The sequence below is a fragment of the Ictidomys tridecemlineatus genome, chromosome Y, assembly GCF_052094955.1.
Source record: "Ictidomys tridecemlineatus isolate mIctTri1 chromosome Y, mIctTri1.hap1, whole genome shotgun sequence".
Classification (NCBI taxonomy): Eukaryota; Metazoa; Chordata; class Mammalia; order Rodentia; family Sciuridae; genus Ictidomys; species Ictidomys tridecemlineatus.
In genome coordinates, this window is record NC_135494.1 from 25,202,953 (window position 1) to 25,229,782 (window position 26,830).

At 48.8% G+C, this 26,830-nt stretch overlaps 1 pseudogene across 1 annotated transcript in view; it reads left to right on the forward strand.

The window, feature by feature from the left end:
* The first annotated feature begins 2,059 nt into the window (after positions 1-2,059).
* Positions 2,060-26,830, forward strand: part of LOC144371897 (mitotic spindle assembly checkpoint protein MAD1-like) — a 175,704-nt pseudogene continuing 150,933 nt past the window's right edge. The window contains exons 1-6 of the transcript XR_013431979.1: positions 2,060-2,063; positions 2,464-2,614; positions 3,322-3,403; positions 5,392-5,522; positions 5,632-5,746; positions 7,688-7,749. The product of XR_013431979.1 is annotated as a mitotic spindle assembly checkpoint protein MAD1-like (transcript). The remainder of the gene's footprint in view (positions 2,064-2,463; positions 2,615-3,321; positions 3,404-5,391; positions 5,523-5,631; positions 5,747-7,687; positions 7,750-26,830) is intronic.

Sequence of the window (26,830 nt, forward strand, 5' to 3'; positions counted from 1 at the left end):
TAGCTCCCTGACAGGCAGTTTTGTGCATGCACTCTGTTTATTTCTGTTATGTTTTGTTTGGACAGACCCGAGGAATAGGGTGGCAGACCCAGTCATAGCTCTGTGATGGTTGTTGCTAGTTGCTGGGTTGTGTTGATAACCACCACGGAGTATCTAGTATTGCTGTAGCTTTCACTGTTCGTAGATGGTGGTATATTCTGGAAATACTTTTTTCTTTTTTTCCAGAAGATGTAAGTAGGTGCCTCTGGATTTGCATTTCTTTGATTATCAGCGAAGTCTTTTAGCATCTCTCAGCATCAGAGACTGCCTTTGAACCAGGATGTATATGAACTGTAGTCTCAGGGACAGCTATGTATGTTGTAGAGACAGCCTGAGCGTTAGTGCTGGTGGGTACTGGACTCCTCTGACCTTCCTTGTCCCTCTTCTGTGGTGTTCAAGATCACAGGTGCCGAGAGGAAACAGATGAGAACCGCCTGAGGAGGGGGGAAACACCATGTCGCATCATTGGTATTCTGTCTCCATGTGGCTTTCTCCACTTGATAGATCCTCAGGAGCGGGCTGTAGGTTATTTTTGCCTTGGCAGCACTGGGGAGCATGTTAAGGTTGTTCCCACATCTGTCTTCTGAAGTGAGTGTTGGCAGGAGAGGAGACGTGATCAGCTTCCAGAGAAGCTGGCTCCTGCTTCTGGAGAAGTGGGCTCTCTGTGGGCCCTGGGATCTGCGTTTTGGGCTGTGTCGCTGTTCTGTGGTCAAAGGGAGCTATACATACACTTCAGTGAAGGGTAGAAGAGGTGGTCCTGAGTGGGGCCATGTCCTCAGAGAAGCCCTCTCTCATCACTCAATTCAAAGTCATAGGTCTTCACCGTTGACTGCCATCTCCTATCACAGTGCCCCAGTTTATGTTACTTGCCACTCTGAAGTTCTCCGTTTTATCTGTTTACTTGTTGATGGTCTGACTTTCCCCAGGATGTTTGTCCTCCATCAGGGCAGGCTGGCTCTGGTGTAGTGCTTAGTGCTCAGTGCATGTTTACTGAACTCAGCAGACCATTGATGGATGTGTGTGTGTGTGTGTTTAAAATATATATATATTTAAATATATATATTTAGTTGTTGATGGATCTTTATTTTATTTATATGTGATGCTAAGAATCAAACCCAGTGCCTCACACATGCTAGGCAAGCACTCTACAATGGAGCCACAACCCCAGCCCAGTGGATGTGTTTTTAATATCTCCATTTCTTTTTTCTTTTTCTTTCTTTTTTTGGTATGGGGGTTTAACCTTAGGGCATCCCTAGCTCTTTTTATTTTTTATTTTGAGACTGGGTCTCACTTGTTTAGGGCCTTGCTAAATTGCTGAGGCTGGCCTTGAACTTTTGATCCTTCTGTCTCAGCTTCCTGAGTTGCTCTGATTATAGGCGTGAGCCACCATGCCTGGCACCTCTGTTGTTTTTTGAGTCCCACTGTGGTGCTCACTCTTGTGATAAAGTGAACCATACAGATTGTTGAGTATGGGGTGCCCCATGTGTGTCCCCTAGAGGGTCATGCTTTGAATAGCACCAGTGTGTTTCCCTGGGTCCTGGGTTGGGTACAGTTCTCAGGAAAAAGAAAGGAGTGCTGTGGCTTCTCTGCAGAGGATGCCACCTCGGGAGACCCCTTGCCCCCTACAGTTCTACCCAGTGTGACTTACTGTGGTGAGGTTGCTGGACCCACTGTCTTGCCCTCTGTGTGGGCTCCCTAGGGTGGAATTTAGGATGTGTTAGTTTGCATGACAAGGAACAGGGCTGGTTTTTTGTGTTGGCTTGACCAGCATGCTCTTTCCCTCAGGAAGGGGTTGATGGTGGATGAGGTGATGTCAGAGCAAAGAGTGGTGGTTCCTTCACATGCCTATTCTGTGGTGTCAGGTGGACTTGTCCCTCCTGGAAGCTGCTGGATGGGCCCTGCTGGTTTTGCTCTGGGACTGTCTCTTTCTGAGTACTGTAGCCAACCCAGCTGGTTCTAAACCACCTTGCTGGCCTGGGAGTGCTGCATCCTTACTGATGGTTGGAATTGTGGTGTGAGGATGGGTAGAGGAAGAATTCTGGGTTGAGAGCATAATGAGAGCCAAAGAGTGGAGGGAAGGCTAAGGTGGATGCATGGTGTAGGGACACTGTGGGCCTAGGATAAGGGGTATAGAGGCCACCAGGCCTGAGAGGCTAGGCCCATTCTGGCTAGTGGCAGCTTTGCTCTGGGAGTCCCAGGACTAGCTTTCCTCGAGGGCCTGGTTGTAACCCAGATCTGTCTGTCAGCTTGTGGGGACTATGACCCAGGGTTCTGGCCTGCAATACTTCTGAGAGTGTCTGTCTCATTTACCCAGGTGTAGGCTCCGCAGGGGTGGGCTCTGTTCCCACCCCATGGTAACAGGCAGGAAGTGATGGCTCTTCCTTTCACTGTAACTTGCCGGGAATTTACGTTTGCATCCATGAGCCACCTGGAATCCCCTCTCCTTTCAGACCATCAATGTGTTAAAGGGTCGTGTCTCAGAGCTGCAATGGAGTTTGATGGACCAGGAGGTGCAGGTGAAGCGCTTGGAGTCTGAGAAGCAGGAGCTGAAGGAGCAGCTTGAACTGCAGCTCAGGTGAGGGAAAAGGAGCTTGGGGATGCGGGGCTTTGCCTCTGTGTCTGTGCCAGGCCCTGGATGCTTTTCTCACCGCAGGCTGCAGGAGGGACTGACACAAGGCCTCTGAAACTGGGATTCTGAGTGCTAGGATAGGGGGTGTTTTAAATGTTTTTGAGCCAGGATGAGGGCAGCAGCTCCTCCTTCTCAGGGTGGCACACCTTTTCAGAGCAGGCTTCCAGAGAAGATCTTATGCTTAGCTAGGTTTTGAAGAACATGCAAGACGTCCCTTGAGTTTGTGTGGCCTGTTGATGGGAAAGGACATTTTAGGTTTGGGAGACATGGTAAGCAAGATAGATGTGGGAAAATCTAGAGGATGGTGTGGTCAGGAAGCTTTGGGTTCTCTCCTGAGGGGTTGACCCTTCCCTTACCAGCTGTAATCTGAGTTTTTTGCTTCTTGGGGAGAGGGGTGGTCAGGTCTGAGTGGGTCCTTTCTGTGGTTGCATCAGGTCTGGTGATCACTGGTGGAGGGTGAGCAGTGTGTGGAGAACTGTGGGGTGCTGTCAGTGGCCGATGTTCATCCACGGCAGCACCATCCAGATGAGAGCCACTGCAGGGGCTACTCCAGGACCTGGGTGTACCCTTGTAGTGGCCTTGTTTGTGCCAGGAGCTTAGGCTGAGAGTATTCTTAAGGTGTTCCTTCATGTCATGCACTCTTCTCTGAACAGGAAATGTCAGGAAGTTAATCAGAAAATTCAGGAACTTCAGGCTAGCCAAGAAGCAAGAACAGACCAAGAACAGAAGATTAAGGTGGGTTGCTCTGTGTCAACCTTGTGTGTGTCCTGCAGGCATCTCAGGGGTGGTCTTAGCCCTTCTGCCACCCACTATTTGCAGGCCTTTCTGAGCTGAAGATGCCCTCAGTGGATGTTAGCCACTGTCCTATCTTCTAGGTACTGTGCTGGCTGCCAGGAGGCCAAGGTGAGTGAAATAACCATTTCTTTGTTTGTATGTGGTGCTGAGGATCGAACCCGGGTCGCACGCATACCAGGCGAGCGCGCTACCTCTTGAGCCACATCCCAAGCCCTGAAATAACCATTTCTGCTCCCAGGAAGCTTGTGTCCTAGTGAAGAAAGGCCCACTAGAAACACAAGGAAAAAGTGACATTGGAGATGGTACAAAGTAGACCTACAAAAGTTGAAACCCTGCCCATAGTCACATACTGGAGAGTCACTGAAATGGGTCCCCAAGCCAGGTCCATCTGATGGGAGCTCAGGCCACATGTTTCACTGTGGAGGGTGTTGCCAGAAAGATGATGCCTTGAGATCCCTTCCATGGCCTCTTGTTGCCTTTGGAGTAACAACCAGGCCCTTCAGGAGACCCGTGGCCATGGCTCCCTACAGCTTTCCACTGTGCCTGCTTGGGCAGGTTGTGCGCTTTGCTCCTGCTCTCCTTGGCTGCCAGCCTGCTTGGCACCCCCACTTGCCCCCCACAACTCACCTTCTTGGTTAGCTTCTCCTGAACCTTGTCCTTCCCTCTATGACCCTTAGCCCACCTCTCAGTCTTTGCTTGCCTGATTTGTATTCTGTGTCACTCTGCCTCTGCCTCTTGACTTAGCCCCTTACAGAGCTGGACTCTGTGACACTTATTATTATTTTTTTTGTCGGTGTAGGAGGGATTGAACTCAGGCACTTGACCACTGAGCCACATCCCCTGCCCTATTTTGTATTTTATTTAGAGACAGGGTCTTACTGAGTTGCTTAGCACCTCACTAAATTGCTGAGGCTGGCTTTGAACTTGCAGTCATCCTGCCTTAGCCTCGTGAGCGGCTGGGATTATAGGCATGCACCGCTGTGCTTGGCTTTAGTGGCACTTATTGATAGACCAATTTGGATATTGTTTGTACTCAGCCTGTTTGGTGATTGTCACTAAATGCCAGTGTGCTTCTGTTGAGTCCTAAGGTGACAGACGTTACAAAGAAGTCTGTTCTTGCAGTTGAAATGGACTCAGTTGCTGCAGGAGTGCTGCTGGTGCAGAAGTGACTTCATGTAATGAGAACGTTATGTCCTTGCTGAGTGTCTTTGGTCCAGGTGTGCCAGTGGTTCCTTCTGGATAAATAAGTCTGGGAGGAACCAGATGGATGGATGCATTTATGTGGTGTGGATGGATGCTGGCACAAATGGGCAGGGCTAGAGGTGGCTGAAGAGGACACAGCCAGAATCACATCAGGTGCAATCTCAGGAGGGATCTGGGGTTGGGGCCTAATCCAGGGAGATTGCCGAGGTTCTGGTACTGTTATAACTTAGCAGAGGAACTTTGTGGTTCCTATGAGTAGACTTTATTTTTTAGAAAAGTTTTAGGTTTACAGCCAAATGGAAGAGAATATAAGAGGATTTCCAGACCCCTTGTCTCCCACCATCATCTCCCCGCAGTTAGCACCCGCTTCAAAGTGGATCATTACCACAGTTGACTAAGCCGCATTGACTCCTCATCACCTACTCCACAGGCTACACTGGAGTTCACCCTTGGGGGCCACATTCTGAACAGATGCACCCTGACATGTGTCCCCCATTGTAGTGTCTTGCAGCCCTCCGAGCACCACTTGCTTTTCCTCCTCCCCCTGAGGACCACTGCTATCTCACTGCCCCATCCTTCTCTTCTCTCCAGAGTGTCCTGCAGGCGGAAGCCACCACATGTGCCTTTTCAGACTGGCTTCTCACTTAGCTGAGACTTGCGTTTCCTAGGTGTCCCCTGGCTGCTCACTCTTCTTTCCTTTCTTCCTCTCTGCCTGCCTCTGTCAGGACCTGGAGCAGAAACTGTGTCTGCAGGAGCAGGATGCTGCCGTGGTGCGGAGCATGAAGTCTGAGCTGCTGCGGCTTCCCAGGATGGAGCGGGAGCTAAAGCGGCTGCGGGAAGACAATGCACACCTGCGGTGAGGAGCTGGGATGAGGCCCAGCTGCTTCCAGATGCGACTGGGGTTCATGGGGTGGGTTTGTCCCCTGTATATGTGGCTGTGGGAGTGACAGTTTCTGGCCTTGCAGGGAGATGAGGGAGACCAACGGGCTGCTCACAGAGGAGCTGGAGGGACTTCAGAGGAGGCTGGGCCGCCAGGAGAAGATGCAGGAAACTCTGGTTGACTTAGAACTGGAGAAGGAGGTAAGGGTTCAAGTGGGCAAGCCATGCCTATGGGACTGTCCTTAGCCCTCTCCAGAGGACTCTGGCCATTTCCATCTTGTGCAATAGCTGGTTACCTGTAATGTACTTATTGTCATGGCAGTGTGGTAGGAAGAACAATGGCCCTCAAGGGGTCCATGTCCTAATTCCAGAACCTATGAATGCATGTGACAAGGTTGAATCTGCTAATCAGCTGGCCTGCAGTGGGGGAGGATCCTGGTTGTCAGGTGGGCTGCATGGTCTAAGGAAGTAGGAGAGGAAGACCTGCCTGCCATTGCCAGCTGTGAGGGTAAAGGCAACAGCTGTGGGCAGCCCTAGAAGCTGGAAAAGACAATAGATGGATTCTCTTGGGAGCCCCTAGAAGGAATGCAGCTGGCCCACACATGAATTTTAGCTCAGTGAGAACTAAGTGGGATTTTAGGCTTAAGTATTATAGGAAACTATGTTGAAGCCACTGAGTTTATGCAGTTTAACTCAAGGCTATAGAGGACTGGCACAGAGGGTGTGCCAGCAAGGAAATGGCACACGGTGCCTACATGTGAGGACGTGATGGAGAGCCATGCTGGGTGTTTTCTTCTGATCTGTCATTGTAACTTACCAGTGACGCTGTGTGGGAAAATGCCATTGCTGTACAGTATTGGAAAGTCACCTTGTGGTTGGAGGAGGAAATGGAGGGTCAGTGTCCAGTGAGTTTGGACCAGAGCTAAGGATTCCTGGCTCCTGCCTGGAGTTTTTGTCCTTTTTACTGCTTCTCCTGAGTCACTCTGTTGCTGTTCTACCCTGGTTTGTCTGACATGCTCCACGCCACTGTTCCAACCATCTTAACCATCTTTGGCCGCCCTGAATTACACTGGCTACTTCCTGACCTGGGGAGCACTCTTTGTCCTTTTTTGGAGCTTCAAGACAGCTCAGAGCCATTTGGGGACACGGAGCCCTCTGAGCAGCTGCTGCGGCTGTTTGCCATCAGTGGGGCCTTCCAGGGCAGCTCCTCCTCAGAGGTAGCTTCTGTAGGAGTGTATTGGAAAGACAACTGTCAGCCAATTGCTCTTCTCTTTTTTCTCCGGACATAGTTATTTTTGAAATTGTTTTAAGATTTCGGGGTTTAGAATTACATTGCTTGTAGTTTGAAGTCCTGCTGTGGATGCTTGCTGGCTCTTTGACTCTGGGCCAGTTCCTTAACCTGTTTGTCTCTTCATCTGCAGAGTGAGGAATAGTGACAGTGTCTGCCTCATGTCAAGTGTTCAGAGCAGGGCCTGGTGCATAGTAACTTGACCAGCACTGGCTGTAGGAAAGTTAATAACCAAGCATGTGCTTGGTACATAGAGGAGATCTGGAAATACTCGAATGAATGGTTTGTAGTAGCACTCAGCTGGTTATGGGAGGAGGTGACAGGAGGTCAAATCCAAGTGGTTCTTCCTTCAATTGCTTCAATTCCAGAAGGGCAACTTTCTGGGCTTTGGGCCAGCATTGAACAGGCCCATTCTCTTGGGGCTTGCTGGTCCTAGTCTGCCATAGGATTGGGGAAAATTTGTCTGTTAGACTGAGTCCATCTGTCTGGGGCTTGGCATCCTGAGAGGTACTTGGGAGAGGGGAGAGGTGAGTCCTTAGGGTTCAGCTGCCCAGATCTGCACCCTGGGCACAAGAGACTGCAAAACCTTTGCACCCTCATGTTCCTTGTAGCTTGCTGGATTCACACTTGGATATACAGGTCCAGGAAGGAATGAGCTGTATGCCGCATAGCTTCAACAGCTGGGAATAATAGCCTGATTGCTTTGGTGCATCCTTGGAGCAGCCACACATCTGAGCTCAGAGATAAGGGGCAGATCCTTCCCTAAGATTGGGGGCTTAGTGTCTGTGTCATAGTGTTTTTGTGCCAGTTGTCTGACACATGGTGATAGGAGACCTGCCTATATTGTTTTTCAGAGGCTGCTGGTGAAGCTGCAAAGCTGGGAGAATCTGGACCACACCATGGGCTTAGACCTCAGGTAGGTGGGCGCTGTCCCCCATCCCTACCTCTCTGGGTAGTTGGCTTCTGTATTGACAAGGCAGCCCTGCCTCTTTGTTCAGAGTCCTTTCCAAATAGGGGTAGGAGCTTTGGACTCACCCTGCCTGTGTTTAGTGAGGCATTTCACAGTGGTAGGGAAAGGGAACTGATGGACTCTTCTTGTCTAAGTCTCAGTAATGCCTTCATTGAAAACCAGATGTCCTTGAGCAGAGCAGGGTCAACTGTCCGATTGCCTTGCATTGTCAGACTTTGTTAGAGGACTCTGTACATGCCCAGGAAGTAATTGCTTTGGGAGAAATAATTTCTTTTGTGTGATTGTAACCTGAGAGGTTGGGGATGAACTGGATTTAGGGTTAAGCCATGATAGTGGATGTTGTCCTACTTGGGCCCCTGGAGCAGCCTCTGTAACTTGTCTGTGCCAAGCTCATTGCCAGTGGGTGGGTGGAGGGATTCAGAATGGGCTGCATGTTGGAGCTGCTGGCCATCATGTTCTGACACATACAAAGGGCAGAGCTGTTCCTGTTACCAGTCCCATCTGTCTTCTGTCCCGTCTTTCTGGGTACCACTGCTCATCTGATACAGCACTGGCTTTGTGGTCCTCTGCCTGTTAGCTGCTGTGGCCCTCTGCAGATTGATTGCCTCCCAGCCTTGGTCCAGCTCCCCCTTCTCAGTTCCCGATGTGTTCTAAGTCTCAGGGAGAGTGTGGATTGATCCTTTTGAATGAGTCATTGGACCCCAGAACACAGGCCTGTGAAGTTTAAGGAGCCGTTTGTTTTATTTGCTCAGGGGATTGTAAAACTTGCAGTTTCCTGGTGTCTTTCCTGCTGCTCTGGGAAAGTGAGGACTGAGACTTACTGAGCTGTCCTTTGCTATAATTATACATCGACTGCTGGCTCTGGAATCTGCCACCTTCAGATTGGCAATGTTGGCTTCAGTTCTGTTCCTTGACAATGCCTCTTGATTTTCTTTTTGTCTTGAGAAGTCACAGAGGACAGACCAGGCTGCTGTTTCCTCTTGAACTCCACCTGCAGAATCTGGGCTCATGGAGAGCTGGCCCAGCAGGGCTGATGCTGTTTGTTTCCTCCTGTTCTCTGAACTTGCTAGGTATCCAAATGGGTCTTGGAGCTTCTCTGATCACCCGACACATCTCCATTTCTTACATTTCTTGTAAGGGAGATAAGAAGCCCCTTGTGCCTGATTGGCTCTGTTGGAGAGGTCTGCCAGCAGCTTCTAGCATCAGTCAGATACGTAGAACTGATGTGTCTGGCTGCCATTCTGACCAGAATGGCACCAACTTCTCTGTCCAGGTTGGAATGTCCAGCTGCTCCTTGAACCATTTGGACCCATCCCTTCTGTCTGGGGACCCTGTTTTGTGGCTGGCATGAGGGCGGGCTGGTTCTTGGGAGGCCACATGCTATGTGTGTTGTTCTTCCTATTGTCCCAAGTCCCTGGCGGTGGTGCCTGTTGCCATCCTGGGGCTGGGCAGGAAGAAGGAGTGGGCACTGCGGGCACTGTGTGTCCCCATCTAGGGCAAGTGGATCTGACCTTTGCCCCTTAGCTAGTGAGACCCTTACCAGGGGCCACACCACTCTAGGCCCCTCTTATCATGGCTGAAAATGAGCACAGTATTTCTCCCACTCAGTGCTTGTGAAGTAGATCCAAATCGCATCCCTAGGACATGCCTCAAGGTGTTACTGTCCTTTTGGAAGGCAGAGGGGTGCCATCCTTACTGTGGTGGACCCTTGGGCTCCTGAGGTTCCCTTGCTGGGGGACATCTGTGAAGGGCAGGTCTTTCTCCTGCTTCATGTGTTGTGCCTGGTTCTCTTTGGGCTGTTGTGGGGGCCTGGTATCTTGGAAGCCTCTGTGCTACTTGCTTACATTCCTGCCCCCCCACCCCCCCACTGCCACCCAGCTGTCTGAGCACCCACCTTCTTGGGGCAGGCTTTGAGCTCAGGTGATTTGAGGGCCATGGTTATGCTTGTCCTGTAGGTCTGGCATACAGATCAGCTGCATTAGATGAGGCCCTTCATCAGAGTCACCTAGAGCTTGGGCCCTGGGGTGCAATTCAGTGTCAGAAAGGTGCCATTAGCATGCATGAGGTGTTGGGATTGATCCTCAGCACCAAAAAAGAAGAGAATAATTTCTCCACTTAAACTGGATGTGGTGATGAATACCTGTAGTCTATTACTCGAGAGGCTAAGGCAGCAGGATCTCTTGAACCCCTGAGTTTGAGGCCAGCCTGGGCAGCATAGTGAGACCCTGTGTTAAAAAAAAATCATCTGGAGTTTGGAGAAAGTAGATTCCTGGGCTAAGCTCAGACCTAGTAGGTCAGCATCCCCAAAGGCTGGACTTAATATTGGGGTGACCTTGAGAACTGCCATGATGAGGATTTTGGCTTTTTTTCTTTTCTGGGGAAGCAGGTTTTGGGCAGTAATTAGGGCTTTCTTTGTAGGGTGGGTGATTCGGCAGAGCTTTGTACTTCCTGAGATTGAAGCTGGTGTCGGGAATGGGCACCAGGGGAGCAGGGAACAATTGAAGCCCAGTGCTCTGACTTGGGGTCTTTGCAGGAGCAGTTGCATATTTGCATGTTTACACATTTGTGCAAAGACACACGACTCAGTACCAGTTTAGGGACCCACCACTTGAAATCCATCCAGGGACCTGAGACGGTCAGCCAGCTGTCACTGAGGAAGACTGTGTGGGAGTGGGTTTTGGTCTCTGACATTTAGGCTGAGGCTCTGGCATGATTTTGGGGCGTGTTTGTCGCTGGCTCTATGGGTTCCAGCCACCACTAGGTGGCACTACCCCCTTGGTGATCTGACTTTCCTCTCCGAGCCTTGTGGGTACCCTTTGCAGCCTGTCCTTGGGCCATTTGCCCTCCTATACAGACTTTTTCATTAATACCAGGGGTCTGACTGACCAGGGTGAAAGGATTCTTTTGTCCCAGTTTCTGCCATTTCTGGGGTGGGTTGAGGGGGCAGGCAGCAGCTCTCCCCTGTCAAGTGCCTGCCATGTCCTTGATGAGTCTCTCTAGGGGTCTTGAGCCCTCTGGGGTCTGTGTGCTTCTGGTGCTGAAAGCAGGTACTATCAGTGTGGGTGCTCTTCTGAGAACTGAGGTCTGGCTTTCCTGAGATTGTCAGGGGATGTGTGGCTTTAGACTCTGGCTTAACATCAAGTTCTCTATAATGTGACAGTGATCACCTTCCCAGTTTGGGATTTTTTATGTCTGAGAAGGCCAGGGCTGGGACTGGGGCTGTAGCTCAGTGACAGTGCTTGCCTTGCATGTGTGAGGCCCTGGGGTTGTCAATCCTTAGCACCACGTAAAAATAAATAAAGGCATGCTGTCTATCTACAACTACAAAAATATAATAAAATGAAATAAAGTAAGATAAATAAAGCCCAGAGATATTAGGAGAGATGGTTGGGTGAGTTGGATGAGTTGGCTGGGGTGGGTCTTTTGGCACAAACCATGAGGAAGACACTTTGGGCTGAAGTACTGTGTCTGTCATATGAGGATGTATCCAGTGCACAGGATCACATGGGCTAGGTGCAGATTAGGCTTCCTGAGAGTCCCAGGGAGGGAGGAAATGGCAATGTGTGTGTGATGCTGTGGCATGGGGTGACAGGGACCTGTGACCCAGCAGGGATGGAGAGCATTGGTGCTAGGAAGCATGGAAGCATGATATCCTCATCCTGAGGGGCTTTGAGAGTTTACTGAAGGATTCAGCACAGTGTGGGGTGGCGACATGATGAACTTGGTCTTTCAAGAGCTCTGTCTGTCTAGGGAATGACTTGAAGTACGGAAAGTGCACAGTTGGAGGCGGTGGTGACCAGGAAGGACTGCCTGGGGCCCTGATGGAATCGTAGAGACGGGCTGGTAGGAAAGATAGAGTGGAGTCCATCCTAGGAACCCAAGGGTGCTACTTTTTAGAAAATGATTTGAATAAGATTAATTAATAAATTATTTTAATAGAAAAATCCTATTGACACATTTCAAGATGAACAGAAGTATTTGTGAAAATTTAACAATTATGATTGAAACTCTCAGCCAGCTAGGAAAAGAAGGGAAATTCCATAAGCAGATAAAAGCCATTTGTGAAAAACAACAATTGATAGACTGACCACTGCCCTGACATGGGGACGAGGCAGAGCTGTCATTGTACTGAATGTCCTCGCTGTGCAATCAGGTAAGAGAAAGAAAAGGTTAGACAAGCTGGATAGAACAAATGAAACTGTCTCCATTTGGAGACAACATAATTATTTATGTCAGAAGTCTTGAGGAGTGAATAAAAAAGTATCTAGGGCCAGGCAGAGGGAGGCTGAGGCAGGAGGGTTGCAAGTTCAAGGCCATTCTCAGCAATTTAGTGAGACCATTTCTCAAACAAACAAACATACAAACAAAAACTCTGGAGGTTCAGCTCAGAGGTAAAAGCACCCCTGGGTTCAATCTCCTGTATTACTCCTGCCCCTCAAAAAAGTACCTGGACCAATTAGAGAGGTTAAGAGGGTCATAGAATGCAGGAACAATATACAAAAATAGATTATATTTCTGTGTACTAGCAGCAAACCATTAGAAATACTGTTTGTGTTGTACTGTTTACAATAACATCAGAACCCAGTGGTGCATGCCTATAATCTCAGCTACTCCAGAGGCTGAGGCAAGAGGATCACAGTTTTGAGGCCAGCCTAGGCAATGTAGCAAGACCCTGTATTTAAAAAAAAGAGTGAGGGGTAGAGGGGGGCACTGCGGTTGTAGCTCAGTGGTAGAGCACTTGCCTAGCATGTAGAAGGCCCAGGGTTCCATCCTCAGCACTGCAAAACAAACAATCTACATGTAAAATACTTAGGGATAAATTTAACAAAATGTTTAAGATCTGCACTCTGGAACCCATAAGATGCAGCTGACAGTAATTAAAGATGACCTAATAATATAGGGAAATGGAGAGAAACCATAAGAGGAAAAAATAAACTCCCTGTGCTCTCAGCACAGCACTCCGATACCAGCTGTGGTTTTCCACACAGCAAGCTGTCCTCCATGGACACCAGTGAGTGGCTGCAGTTCAGTTCAGACACTGTCTACTTGGAGTTAGTGTCAGATTCCCCCAGGTAAAAGGCTAAGGAACCTTCAGTTGTGCAGCTGTCTGGAAGCTCTGTGGTTTTTGGGGGGCCTTCCTCTGTAGGCATAATCGATGGCATCATTGACCATTGTGGCCAGCTACCTCCTGCTGCTCTCTCCTTTGTGGAGGGTGAGTGCCAGCTTGACATCCTGCCTTGCTCTATCTTTTTCTTTTTTTTTTAAGAGAGAGTGAGAGAGGAGAGAGAGAGAGAGAGAATTTTTTAATATTTATTTTTTAGTTTTCGGCGGACACAACATCTTTGTTTGTATGTGGTGCTGAGGATCGAACCCGGGCCGCACGCATGCCAGGCGAGTGTGCTACCACTTGAGCCACATCCCCAGCCCCTGCCTTGCTCTTTCTGGTGAAGTGCCTCATCCTGAAGTTTCCTAGGGCAGCCCGTGGCCAGCTGTCTCATTAGCATACAAAGGACCATTATCCCTCTGGAGATTTCAAGGGTTTTAGGAACTTAAGTCAGGAGACAGTGAGAAAGACCAAATATGTTCCACAGCATCATGGAGTGATCATGTTTGTATTAGAAGAGCCAATATTGTTAAGATGGAAGTTCTCTTGAATTAATCCTTGTATTCAGCACAGTCTCAATAAACTGATTTCTAAAATTCATATCAAAACATTCAGGACCTAGACTAGCTGTAACAATTTCAAAAAAAGGTAGAGGGCTTATATTGGCCAATTTCAAGGCTAGCTATAAATGTAGTGTGTTAAAAGAGTATCGTATTGGTAACTCAGTGGAACAGAGTGGAAAATTCAGAAAAAATTCTAGAATGCAGTATCAGTAGATTTTTGTGGAAATTGTAAAAAAAATTTAGTGGGAGGTGCCAGGCTCTGGTGCACACCTGTAATCACAGTGACTGAGGAGGCTGAGGCAGGAGGATTGTGTGTTCAAAGCCAGCTTCAGCAACTTAGTGAGGCCGTAAGCAACTCAGTGAGACCAGTCTCTAAATAAAATACAAAAAAGGACTGGGGGTGTGGCTTAGTGGTTAGGTGCCCATGGGTTCCATCCCTGGTTCAAAAAAAAAAAAAGAATTTTGTGGGAGAACAATAATCTTTTCAACAAATGGTTGTAGAACAATAGTGTGTCTGTGGTGTGAGCCTGAACACTCACCTCACACTGAACACAGGATTTAACTCAAAGTGGGCCACATACCTATGCATTAAAGCTAGAACTTCTGTGTTTGGCAAAGAGTTCTTAGGACATACAGAGCATGAATTATACATGAAAAAATTCGATAAATTAGACTTCATTAAAATTTAAAAACCTCTCAAAACACACAAGAAAGTAAAAAAAGCAGATCATGGACTAGGAGAAAATATTTGTAATACGTGTACCCAACAGAAGACTTGTATCCAGAACATACAAATATTACTTATGAATCTATAAGATGACCAGATTAAAAAGGGCCAAAGAGTTTGAACAGATGCTTTACATGAGAAGATATATGCATGGTAAATAAGGACAGTGAGAAGACGCTCAGCATCATTTGTCATTAGGGGAATACAAATTACTCATGTTGAAATACCACTACGTACCCAACAGTCTGCCCAAACATAGAAACACTGGCCCTCCCAGCTGTCGGTAGCGATGGGGAACAACCAGACCTTGTAAACATTGCTTTTGGAACTAGGAGATGGTACAACCATTTTGGAAATGTTTTGGCAGCATTTTTACAATTAGAACATGACCCAGTGATTTTACTTTTAGATATTTACCCAAAAGAAATGAAAGCATGACTTCGCGAAGGCTTGTACAAGGATGTCCTAGGAGCTTTGTCCTGCCTGTTGGTAGGAGAGAGGAGAGTGTACCATGGGCTGCCCACACAGTGGAAGGCCACCCAACAGTGAGGAGCGCAGAAGCATGTGTGAGCCTCTGGCTGATAGAAGGAACTTCAGCTTGGACTGTACGACTGCATTTACTTGTAGTGTTAGAAAGGGCAACGCTGACCTGTAGTGACCGGAAGCAGGCCAGATTTCTCTTGAGAGCACAGGGAGTCTTAGGGTGCTGGGAATACTCTAGCGTGAGGGAGGTGCTGCCTGCATGGGCATGTGCAAGTCAGGACTTGCGGTGCTGCAGCTTTAAAATGGGTATAAGAGAGGCCTTGAAGAAGCTGATTTGTATGTTGGAAAGCCTTTGGGGATTACTTGGACTGGACTGGAGAGAAGATGGAGCTGCTGTTTAGAGTCAGCCTTGTTTTGGGAAGGAGTCTGTCCCTTAGCTTGTTGAAGGCCATGGCAGCCTGAACCTCCTGGGCGGCTTTTAGTGCCAGGCTTCCTCAGTCTGTCTGGGTCTTTGGGGCTTAGGGCACTAGTGCTGTGGAAGTGGCATTGGATGAGTAGTGGCAATGTGGAGTCCAGGCGTCGGCTGCAGAAAGGCAATTTTGCATGATTGCCTAAAATCAAAAACAGTCATGTGGCAAATGTGAGTGGCTAAAATGAGTAGTATGGCGTGGTCTTCATCCGTCACCTCCACCAGGGGAGCTCATCCTGGGGTGGCTGTCCTTGCCAGCTTCCTAGCCCTGGGACATTGTGTTCTAATGTTCACGGATGCCAATCACACAACAGTAGAAGGGACAGTTTCCCTGTCCATCTTTCCAGGTAATGCCTGATAACTTTCTCATCTGTCTTTCTAGAAGCATGCAAAGGTGCAGCTTGCTGTTTGTGCATTTCTTCTTTTTAGGTGGGGCTTTTTCTGTTTTGTTGTGCATCTGTTTTTCACCTAGTTTTTGTATTTTGGTGCCTGCAGTGAGGAGCTACCCAGGATTCCATAGTATGAATGGACTCTTATTACCTTCAGTCCTCTGTTGAGGAGACAGTAAGGTTGTTTCCAGTTTTTCCCCAATCAGCAGCGCTGTGTTGGTTGGATGAATTCTTAAAAGCAGAATTTTTAGTTCAAAACATATGCACATTTGAAATTGATAGCTCGTGCCAAATTGCCCTTCAAAACTGCTGTACATTTCAATCATCATATGTGAGTCTCATTGCTTAATTGGGGTAATGTGCTTTGGAAGGTTCTAGCAGATTCGGAGCAAGTCACAACAAAGTGAGATGAGCAGGCATCTTCAGTGGCTTGGCTTTTTAAAAAATTGATTTAGCGATTCTTATTGAGAGAAGAGCCTTATTAAATAGGCATGGAGTGGGGCTGGGGATGTGGCTCAAGTGGTAGCGCGCTTGCCTGGCATGTGTGCGATGCTGGGTTCGATCCTCAGCACCACATACAAATAAAGATGTTGTGTCTGCAGAAAAGCTAAAAAAAATAAATATTAAAAAAAATTCTCTCTCTCTCTCTTAAAAAAAAAAAAAAGGGCTGGGGATTTGGCTCAAGCAGTAGAGTGCTCGCCTGGCATGCATGCAGCCTGGGTTCAATCCTCAGCACCACATACAAACAAAGATGTTGTGTCCGCCGAAAATTTAAAAAAAAAATATTAAAATTCTCTCTCTCTCTTTCAAAAAAAAAAAGGGCATGGAGCGAGCGTCGGGTCCCTTTGTAGTCAAGTCTCTGCTTTACAGAGAGAACAATTTGCCTGTGGCCAAGATACCTCTGTGGTTTGGCTCCTGGCCCTGTCCCTTTGTGCCTGAGCCTGGCCTATTTTCAGATCCACTGGTGGGCATCATACCTGTTAGGTGCATGGGGCTTGCTGGGAACCCAGGAGGGTGTGGAGGTTGATGGTGTAGGGGGATGGAGAGCAGGAGGTCTATGTCAGCTCTGAAGCCTGGCAGCTGTGACCACCTGAAACTGCTGACCCGTCACCAGGAGTCAGTGGAGAACCTCCAAGTGCTGACCTGGACATTTTCCCAAAACATTTGTAGCCTGGCCAGATGTCAGGTTTTGGGGACCTGCTTCCCTGATGTGCGAGACCAATTAGAAGGACAGCAATGGGGAGTGCATGGTCTCCTTCTAAGGAAGGAGCTAATTGACCCGCCGGGATGCTGTCGTTACCCTGATTTGTGTGTTCATGGTACATAATTACCAGGGCTTTGGGTTGATTAGTGCAAGGAGCTCTGTTGGTGCTTGGGAAGGTGGGTGAGCTGTCAGGTGTCTTGGCCCTTTGTCACTGGTCTTGGCTTGGTTTTCTTTGAGGCTCAGAATCAGAAAAAGAGGAAAGAAACGTTCGACTCCTGGGTGCTTGTGGCCCTTTCCCCTGCTTTTCTTTTGGGCTCTCTCTTCTTAAAGTTAAGAGTCCTTAACTGTGAGCTTTTCCTGTCAAGCCCACAAAATAGTGAGGGAGGGACCTTCAGGCCCCTTGTCTGTAATGGGCTCATCCCACACCCAGGAGCCCCAGAACTGAGGGCCTCTTGAGCTAGTCGACAGCTCCTCACAGGCTCAGGCACCTTAAAGGTCAGCCTGTTCTCCTGTGGTAGAACTGGTTGCTTGCTGCTTTCTGTTTGGTTGGCTTTCTTTAAGTGCTGTCCTTTTAGCTGTTTGGGATTGAAAGGTAGGCCTTGTCTTCTGAGCCTTGGTGTGTGCATACAGCAGGCATTCACTGGTGTTGGGAGAGGGAGAGGGGTGTTCATATGTTAGGCGTGGTACAGGCTGGAACCCTCATCTCCCAGTGGGAAGCAGAGCAAGGGGAGCCCCAGGGAGGCAGCCCATCTGCTTCTTTGCCCCTTGTGAAGTTTGGGTGCCTGTTCTCGTGACATTGGTGGCCACCCTGATGTGCTGATGGCTTCAAGAGGAGAAAGACAGGCCATGGCTATTTTATTCAGGTTAAGTTGGGCAGGCTGGGATGGGACTGTCCCCTCTGCTTGTACTACACCCTGAACAGATGTGGTGGCAGGGTGGAACATGGAAGAGAAGCTTTCCAGGAGAGACGCCTCCTGTGGCCCAAACAGTTGTGCACTCTGCAGGGCGAGTTTCTGACCTGGAATTGCTTTATACTTCTTGTTTTGTTCCTGGTGCCCTAAGCTCTTTCTGGGGCTTTCCTCCACATTTCGAAGATAGGGCTCTTCTACTGTGTCTCCTTTTAAATTGAGATAATAAAATCTAAAGCCAGATGGTAAAAGGATTTAGCTCTTGGAGGCTGTGATGATTCCCAGGGGATTGTATTGGAGGTACAGTGGCATTTCAGGTGTCCAGGTTCGTTTTGCCTCAGCAGGCCTGCTGGGTCCTGCCACTTGTTGGCTCTTCCTTGTCAGCTGCAGGGTACTAAGACTTCTCTCTGCCCCAGGAAAACACGGAGAGCCTTGGAACCCAGCATGAGAAAGGGTCAGTTCATTCAGAGAAGCTGTGTGTAGGTGGTGGTGGTGGTAGTGGTTGCAGTTGACAGAAAGTTGAAGCCAGCTGAGCACAGGCTGTGCCCAGGTAGCTTCCAGATGACATGTGGCCTTTAGAGGGCCAGTGTCTTGGGCAGGTGTGTTTAGGCCTGGCTTTCCCCTTAAGCCTTGAGGCTGTGAGGGTCACCCTGGATCACAGGGCCCTGAGCCATGGTGTCTTTCCTCACAACATGCCATCACTTGCATCAGAAACTACAAGTCCTGCTCTTGCTGTCCTGCCTGTCCCAGCTTCCCATGCTGTCCTGCCTGGCCAGAGCACATGTTCCCTTGCTGTTGAACCTCCCAGACCTGGTGCCCAGGTCCCCTGCCTCCTGAGCCCTGCATTGTTCTGCCTGGGAATCAAGTTCTGGTCCTTCTGAGACAGGTGGGAGGTGTAGCAGGGGTTGGAGGGTGGCTGGCCACTGTGTACACTGTGGAAAGCTGGTGCTGTGGAGCAGGCTGTCCTTCAAGAAGAGTCTGTTGTTCAGACATATCGGGGAGTAGGTTTGTACTAACAGCTGTGAAATGAAATGATTATTTAAATGGCAGGCACAGGGCTGTCTGAGAGGTTGCAGGGCATTGGTGGTCTTTCTTGTTCTCTACATTTTCCTTTGTGATGTTTCCATTGGATCTGGGTGCAGAGCTCTGAGCTGCCCCTGAAGCCCGAGTTCCCATGTACATTTTGAACACCTGCAAAATGCCTTGTTCTGCATAAGCTCTGCAGCCTGAAATGCTGCTGGTATCTTAGGAAGGAAGTCTAGGCCTTCTGTGTGTAGGCTCTTGCCAGGCAGTGGGGCCTGCTGAGGCCATGGAGCTCTTATCTGATGAGGATCCCTGAGGGATGAAAAGGAGGAGGATGAGGTGAATGAGGTACCTGACTACAGGGATGGTGGGAAACAGCATGGGCAGGTGTGGAGTGATTTGGGTGGAATAGGGTGCTGTCCACGGGTCAGGTCAGTGGCGCTGAGTCAGCATCATGCATGGCCTGAGTGAAGCTTTACTCTCATTGAGACCTTCTGCTTCCCATCATGCTGACCAGCGGGAACATTGAGATATACAGAGGCTTTGAAGGCTTTGTTGTCAGTGACCATAGTGGAGTTCTCTGTCTTATTCTTCCTAGTGCCATTGGACTCTGGTTTAAAGTACTTTGCATTCCTGAGGAGGTCAAGCCATACTGTGTTGGGTTCTTTTTATGGCCTGGATGTGTCTATGTGTAGATCACTTGCTTTAGTGAGCTTTCTCTCATTGTAACAAATACCTGAGATAATCAACCTACCAAGAGAAAAGGTTTATCTTGGTTCATAATTTTATAGGTTCCAGTCTCCAATAATTGGCCCTGTTGTTTTGGGCCTGAGGCGAGGCAGCACATCATGGTGGGAGCCTGTGATGGAGTGAAACTACTTATGTCATTGCCTAGAAGCAAAGGAGAGGAAAAGGAAGAGACTAAGATCCTACAGTCCTCTTCAAGAGCATGCTCCCAGTGCGCTAAGGACCTCCTAATGGACCCTGCCTCTAAAGGTTCCACACCCCTGCATGTAGTGCCACACTGAGGTCCATGCCCTTAACAGAGCTCTTTCAGGGGACATTTAAGATCCAAACTATAGCACTGCCCTTCCTTGTATCTGCATTGAGTTCTTTTTTGGGCCTGGATATATGTCTGTATAGGTAGCCATGCATTCATCTTGGCATTGTGGACTCAGGATGTGGGGGTCCTTGGGGTGGCACTCTCAAATTGCCACTTGTGATGATTTCTGGTGCATCTGTAGAGGCACAGATGTGGCATGACCCTTCCTCCCCACTTTCTGCTGGCCATGCTATGGATAGTACCCGGGGCCTGTGCATGCAAGGCAAGTGCTTGATCACTGGGCTGCACCCCATCCCTAGAGGCATGCTTTCTGAGGCACTGAGACAGAGGTACCCAGATTGAACTGAGCCTACCCTCCCTTCTGGGGCCTTTGTGGGGTAGTTCTGACAGGCTCTTTGTCATAATAACTCAGATGGCACCCAGACAGAACTGAACCAAAATTGCACTTCACCCACATGGACAAGGATGTGGTGCTGTGGACAAGTGCAAATTCCTGTTGAAGAAGAAAAGAGGGGCTAATTCAGTGGTCCCAGAAGACCTGAGAACACAGGGGTCTGTAGCAGACCTCTTGTGTTGTGTTCTGTGCTGTTTCTGCCTTGACTTTTGCTGCCTGTGCTCCCTTTCCTTGCAGAGGATGCTCTAGTCTAAAGGAAGACTGTGCCTGAAAAGCCACCTAACTCACAGTCTGTGGAGGTCAGGTTCATGGTGTGTGCATTGATTACCATTTTCAGTGCCAGTGTGTGATGTGGCAGGTTCGTGGGGTAAGTCCTGTAGCCTCAGCACTGTGGGACCAGGTCTGGAAGGCACAGTTGCCTTCAGGTCTGGACCCCTTTGTTCAGGTTCTTGCCCAGCATGATGTTGGGATGTGTGCAGATGAGTGGTGGGTTAGCTTGGGTCTTCTGTTGAGAGACAGGGCTGCAGCTGAAGAGGCCATCCTGCAGGACCAGGACTCAGGAGCAGGAAGTCCTGGGAGGTCCTGCAGCCTGTGGTGTATCTAGAAGATGGATTGAGAACTTTTTTGATTATTGTGCAGATTTTGTTTTCTTTCGGGAGTAGAGTCTCCCAACTTTGGGGATACTGTTTTGACACAGATCTCTTCTTAGGTGTTCTGTGAGGAGTCTTAGTTGAGAGGGAAGTGTGTTGGGGTACCATCAAGCTGATACCGTACGGGTGTGCTCTGGCCCAGAGGGATGCTGCAGGGAGGAATGTGGAGGGAAGACCTGTCTCTTGTCTTCAACTTGCACACACCACAGTGTATCTGTCCTTAGTCTGTGCACCCTGGCATCCTATGGTCTCTCTGTTCTCCTGGTGGCTGGGGTATTGGAGCAGTTACTCTGTTACTTGGAGTTAGAGAGGGGCAAGAGCCTGGAGGGAGCCAGAGGGTCTGACAGACAGGTGGTCATGAGAGCCTGTGACTGTCAGCCTTGCTGCAAATGTCATACAGTGGGCAAGAGGGAAATCCTCTGTGGCGGAGTGAGTCAGTGTCTGCCTCGTGGACAGTGGCTATCTTACAGCCTGGGAGAAGGCCCAGCATTTGTGGCCTGCACTCTGGACCCAGGGGGAAGTACTCATGGATGTTGAAAGTACCTTGGTTGCTCTTGGGCCTTCTGGAAAGCATATATGTGTCCTGCTATTTGGGGACAGCAGAGTGTCTGGTACTTATTTGCTCAGTAATAGGAGTGATGGGAGGCCTGTGAAGGAGCTGGGGTTGGCGAGAGCAGATACCCTGGGCAGACTTGGAGGGTTTGTTGTGGGAGTGTGCTTTGGGCCTGAGGAGAGGCCTTGACTTACCTGCCTCTGGCTTGGGTTCTGGTTTCTGGACTGTAGGAGGAAGATGGCATCTAAGCATGTGGCATGCGTGTCAGGTGTCTACAGAGTGATTGGTAGGTGGTGGCTGTTGTGTTTGTTGGTGACTGTCTCCTGTTGGGGTGAGAATAGCCCTGGCAGCAAGGTGCCCTGGGGACATTCCTGAACCCAGCACCTCAGAAAGTCTCTATATCTCCTTGAATGGACTTTCTTTGTGCATATGTTCAGTCTGAAGAGGAATCTCCTTCCCTGTCCTGCTATTTACCTGCATTGTTGAAAATGAGAGATGCCAAAGGTCAGGGTGGACCAGGTAGAGTGAGTGGGCCAAAGCGGGGGCTATAACTGTGACTTTGGAGGTTAAGCAGGAGGGGCTGAGACCCTGAATGGTGTCTGTGTCCATCTAGCACCTGAGTCTGTTAACCTCCTGGGGAAACTTGGCATGCTGACATCCAGCTCCTCTGGGGCTCTAGGGTGAATTTGAGGGGCAACCTCTTGCATTTATGTATGTACCTGAGACTTGGTGAACACTTCCCACTGTCTACTGCTACCAGAGGTTGAGGGGTTCCTGCAGGCACAAGGGAGCCCCAGAGTGCCTGTGGAATTACCAGGCTGGATCCTGTCTGCCTCAGGCTCTCCACTTCCCTGCCAGGTCCTCCTGTGCGGATCCTGTTCCCACACACAGGTGCTAGTATGGTGGGGGTGGGTGACTGTGGGGACAGTGGGGTTTGCCTTCAGATTGATGGTCAGGATTGCATCGTGATGTCTCACATTATGCTTGACCTTCTTTTGTCCATAATAGAGTGTTTCTTGAGATCCAGGATGCAGCAGGCCTTGTCCTAGATGCTGGAGATGCAGCTGCAAGTCAGGGTTTGTTTCTGAGCAAATATCAGTTGGTGCCTCCCAGTAGGGGTGATGTTTGAATGCCAGGTGGGCATTACAGGCAGGGTAAGTGGCTTAAGAGACTTGTATGTTTGGGAAATGTTATGTAGTTCCAAATGGTTGTAACCACAGTGCATGTGGGGGTGTATAAGCAGCTCAGGAAGCAGGCAGGGATCCATCAGGAAGGTACTGTGGGTGGTGCAGGGAGTTCAGACAAGTGCAGGTGATGGGGATTGACAGAAGGTTCTGGCCAGGGAATCTCATGCATGATGTTTGGACAGAGGCCCTTCTCTGGCTTCTCAGAGTGAGACCTTGCTGCTTGGCAAGGCCCTGTTTTGGATGTCCTAGGTTGTTTGACTCACTACAGATGCAGCAGTCCTGTGGCCATGGGAAGACAGGTAGTGCAGTCAGAGGGCTTGGTGGCAAGAGCAGTGTGTTAGTCGGTGGTGGTGAGGCCTGAAGAGTCGAGGTGGGGCTGTTCCGGGCTTTTTGTGCTTCTGCATGATTCTGATGCTGACTGTCTTATTTCTTCTCCTGCTCCCTCGTGACCACAGATTCTGTTGGTAGCGCTGTGATTTTGGAAACCTCACTTATTTTCCTATTTTTTGAGCATTTGTTTGGGTTCCTGCCACTTGCCAGGCTTTGGGCAGCCCTGGGGATGTGGTCATGAGCACAGCATGGTCCCACATAGCAGGAGAAATAGCTTTTCTAAGTGCCAAGAATGAGGGGGCTCCTCTTGAGGCACATGAGTGGAGGAAACTGCAGGAGAGCTTACTTGGTTGGGGATAAACCAAGCGAGATCTGTTGTGTCTTTGCTAGGTTTGACGTTGGTGGGATTGGAGACCAGGCATTTTCTCTGGTCTGGAAGCAGGTGTTTTACAGAACACTCACGTGGCGTTCACTTGCCAGCAGATGAGCACTGTTCCCAGTGGTGGTTGCTCTAGAGAAATGTTGTGTAGCCCATTTCTAATTAGTGTCTACTTGCTTGATGGACTAGGCGGGGCCAGCTCTGATACCTCTACTTGACAGGGGAGGAACCAGAGGTTCTGAAAGGGACCAACTGGCCCAAGGTCATCCAAGTGACTCTGTTGCACCCTTGCTGGGTTGCTTGGCTGGTTTGGAGCATGGTGGGCTCTTCCCTCAGTAACCTCCATCCATCTGCTGGCTGCATGGTGCTGTGCAGCTGGTCCTGTGTCTTTGTGGCTGATCAGCCCAAAGCTGGCATGTTCAGACTCCTGCTGGGGGCCGCCCATTCAGTTAGCCTGAGCAGAACTCAGCTCACTGTGGCAGGAAGCCCACCAGCTGATGGCAGCTCTCGAAGACCTGCGGGCTCAGCAGCACCTTGGCAGGGAGGGCCTGCCAGCCTACGGCAGGGCTGGCCCACCAGCCTTCACTTGGAGGTGAGGGCCTCCCGGCAGGGCCTGGGCTTGTACCTCTGTGCAGGAGGCTGCACGGTCGAGCAAGAGTCAGTACTTGGGAGAGGAAGCGTTTAACTTCCGAGGCAGCAACACAATACTGTCTTGTTCGCAGAGGCGGCTGAGGTAGAAGATTAGCAATTAATTTTTTATTATGTGCACACTCCTCTTCAGTTCCATGGAATCAACAGCCCTCCCACAAGCAAGGAGGGGCAGGCTTCCACCTCGGTTAATTTTTCAGTGAGCTTCTGTATGTCTGCCTCTGAGCTGATAGGAATTGTTTACGAGTCTATGTGGAAGACATTTAGACACGCAATTCTCTGTATTCCCATTTGCCCCTTCTAGTTTTTACTTTTTTTTGTATTGCTAGAGTTTATTGCACTTTGGTCTCAGGAGTATTTTGTCTTTTATTGGGATTGCAATTACAAAATGCAGGTATCAACCATCTTTTAGAATAGACAAGTCATAGCATGTTTGTTTCAGAGTAGTTTCCTGTGAATCAAAGCTTCTATCCCCCCTTTTTTTTATTGCCTTAAAAGAAAATTAGAGTTAAGAAGGGAGTCACTGGTAGCTATTGCTTGTATTTCTTACTGTTGGGGTATTTTTATTGTTTACTGCAGCTTAGCTGCAATGATGTAGATATCCCAGTAGGGGTTGCTACTAAGTCATCTGCAAATGACCAAAGCTTGCTTGATTCTTTGGGTACAAAGACTTCATGATAGAAGATGTACTTTCCCTTGTTTCATCCATTTAGTAGATTTGGTTTTCTTTTTGTATTTTTGTAACTTAACAGTTGGTAGCTGTGATGGGATTGGTTTAGGGCAGAAGCTGGCGAGTTTTTGTCTATCAGACTAGTTTTCAAGATTATGTGGAAATAGAATCTCTACAGCTCTGCACTTGTAGTACAAATGGGACCACCAGCCGTCCTTCTTTTCCCAACTAACGACTTTTGCCTGGGAGGCGGGACTTCAGGCACTGAAACTCGGTGGCCTAGGACAAAACAGGATCATTGGTTTTCCTAGTTTGAAAGCCACAGTAGAGAGTGTGTGAATGGATGTGGCTGTAAAATTTTATGTTTTTGCTTGCTGGGGATTGAACCCATGTGTGCTTTACCATTGAACTACATTCCCAGCTCTGTTTTAAATTTTTTTTTGGGGGGGGTACTTGGGATTGAGTTTAGGGACAGTTGACCACTGAGCCACATCTTTGTGTTTTGTTTAGAGACAGGGTCTCACTGAGTTGCTTAGCACCTCCCTGTTGTTGAGGCTGCCTTTGAATTAGCGATGCTTCTTTCTTAGTCCCCCGAGCTGCGGAGATTATAGGCATGTGCCACTGCACCCTGCACTTTTTAAAAAAATTTTGAGACAGGTTCTCACTAAGTTGTTCAGACTTACTTTGAACCTCCTGCCTCAGCTTCCTGAGTAACTGACTTTACAGGTATGGCTGTGTGCCTAGTACTAAAACTTTATTTTCAAAACAGTGGGGACTGGAGGTATAGCTCCGTGGTAGAGTGCTTTCCTATCATGTGCAAGACCCTGGATTTGATCCCCAGTACTGCAAAATAAGGAAAACTAGAACTCAAAATAGTCCATGGGAAGGTATGGCCTGAGGGCCCGAGCCTGCTGATTTTTTTCTTTCATTCTCTTGGCTGGGGAGAATCTGCTGTCAGGGTATGTCCTTGCCTGAGAGTAGATTCAGAGGGGTCCAGTGTCGGGGGTGGGGGGGGCACTAGCCCCTAGCACCTGCTCTGGCTGGAATCTTGACCTGCAGCAGAAGTCTCATGCAGGGACCTGGAGTTATCTGAACACCAGTTATTTGTCACCTTTCCATGAAGAATTCTGAAGGGCAAAACCCTTGTCCAGACTTGAGTCAGGCTCATTTCTGTCATGTCTTTTTCTTATAGCTAAGTTCTTAGGAATTGGTCTGATGACCAAATTCATTCTATTCAACAAATATTTGTTGAGAGCTTACAGTGTGATGTGGAGTTTGAGATGCAATAGAGAAGAGGAATTTGTGGTTCCTACATTGGCAGCCCATGCAGCACTGCGATGCCGGGCTCTAGGAGCTGAGAGTGGGAGGCCCTTGAGGCCTCTGGGCCTGGAGAGCCCTCTGGGAAGGAGAAGTTTCTCCTAAGAGGGGGTGGGCTCTTGGAGCTGGGGTGTGGAGTGTGTCTCACGCCAGTGGGTTGACAGTGGGTCTCTGGGGTGCATGTCCAGTTGTGAGCAGGGGCTGGCCGGGAGCTCCTGCTGCTGTTGGTGAGACTCTTCCCCACATGCTGGGCAGATGGTCCTGGGTCTCTTCTGGAGGGTGCAAGCCATACCATTTCCCCGTCTCTTCCTTGCAGGCCACCTAAGCTCTGTGGCTAAGGGTTGGGGAGAGGAGTTCCAGTCTTCCTGTCTCTCCTGGGTGAATGATGAGCTTCACATTTGTCTGTACAGTAAGAATTGCTTTTGTTTCCATCAAAAACATGAACCACTGTTTGCAGCGTTTCCATTTACTGACAACCCTTGCCAAATTAATTTTATTTAATTATCTCCCAGGGCTAAGCTTGAATACATTTTGTGTTAAATTCACAGTTTTCCCCTTTTCTAAACGAAATGGACTTAATATCCTTGTTAAAATCTGATTAAAACTAAAATTGAGTTTTTTGAAGTCTGATTATCCCATGAAATGGAATTTTTAAACCTAATTATGGGTGGATTTGCATATACTTTTCAGCACCATTGAAAAGAGAGTTGAAATAAATTTATTAATGACATCATTTTCTCCTGTTTCCTTGGGGCATGACGTTAGTTGGGAGCACGAGGGAGGCTGGGAGAAAGACTGCTTTTCTCCCCACCCTTCCTTGGGAAGAATTGTTTTTAAACTTGATTCCTGGAGAATCATTTCCTGAAGAGGTTGAGCTTGTTTTCTCTCTCTTGGCTGCTCTGCCCGTTGATGGTGTCTCTGGACTCTTTCCTGCTTCCCTGTGTTGAGAGCTTTAATTAAGGAGAG